This window comes from Olea europaea, chromosome 1, assembly GCF_002742605.1.
Source record: "Olea europaea var. sylvestris chromosome 1, O_europaea_v1, whole genome shotgun sequence".
NCBI lineage: Eukaryota > Viridiplantae > Streptophyta > Magnoliopsida > Lamiales > Oleaceae > Olea > Olea europaea.
Window position 1 is genome coordinate 3,059,568 of NC_036237.1, and position 1,255 is coordinate 3,060,822.

Sequence of the window (1,255 nt, forward strand, 5' to 3'; positions counted from 1 at the left end):
ATATTTATATGTTATTGCTGACAACAGAAGCAAATATCTTCTAAAAATACAAAAAGTACACAAATCTATATTTATTTTTGCAGTACATGAAAAAGAAAATGAGGAGGAAAAATATCCATCCAAGATAAAACTAAAAAACTTCTAAACTACCAAATGATTATTTCTAATAAAAATGAAATTTGTTGTCCCAAATTATACCAAAGGGTGTTTGATTCTCATTTTTTCGAAAATACTTTTTTCTCTGGCTTATTTTCGAGAATACATTCTTTATTAAAATAATATTTCAAACAAATCAAATACTTTTTCTTTTTTTTTTTTAACCACACATTTTCATCTATCAACCAGGCCCGGTCTTGGGCACAGGCCTGCCTGTGCCTCAAGGCCAAAATCATAGGGGGCCTATTTTGGCCCAAATTTTTTTTTTTTTGTAATTAAAAGAAGAAAAAGGAAGAGAGTTTTTTCATTAATTGTGAGATTATTGAGATATTTATTTGTTGTTTTAATGTTGAGTTTTAAGTTAGTAATATATTAGATAACACACCGTTGAATTTTGTATTTACGTTGATTTTGGGGCCTAATTTTTGAACTTCGTCCTGGCCCCGACAATGACAGGACCCGCCCTGCTATCAACTATTCCAAAATACATTCTTAGTGGTAGGGCTCGAACACCCCCAGGTGTATCAGCATGTTTGGCTAAGCTCATAAATAAATAAGCTTCTATTTGTGAAAGTAAAAAATAGAGATTACGTTTTTTTTTTTATTTTGGGGGAGGAAACGTTGATAACTTTTCATAAATAAATTTTTTTTTTTTAAAAGGTACATCATCTGAAGCATATAGTATGACAAATACTTTATCAATGCACAACAAATATCCAAGAAAATCTACTAAATAGATGCAAAAACAAACATAATGATCGTGTTTCTCTGCAGATCAACAGTTCTAGTGTATCTATACGTATAAAGCCATGTATATATACGAAGAGGCAGACCTGGATGAGTTCCATGAGGAAATGAACATCTTTAGCGTAAAGCTCTGCAGAGAGATTTTTAACAGCCTGATGAAGATCCTCTGTCAGTGGATTCGCTTCTTCAGCTCCGATCGAAAACTTGTTTCTTCTTATTTTCTCTATGTGCTCCCTTGGTGTCTCCATTCTTATCGCCCTGTGATCTCACAATACGACTTTTCAGTGTATCGCTCTGAAGATTGAAGGACAAATGTGAGACATGAAGAAGCAGTTGAATAGCTTTAGCATGT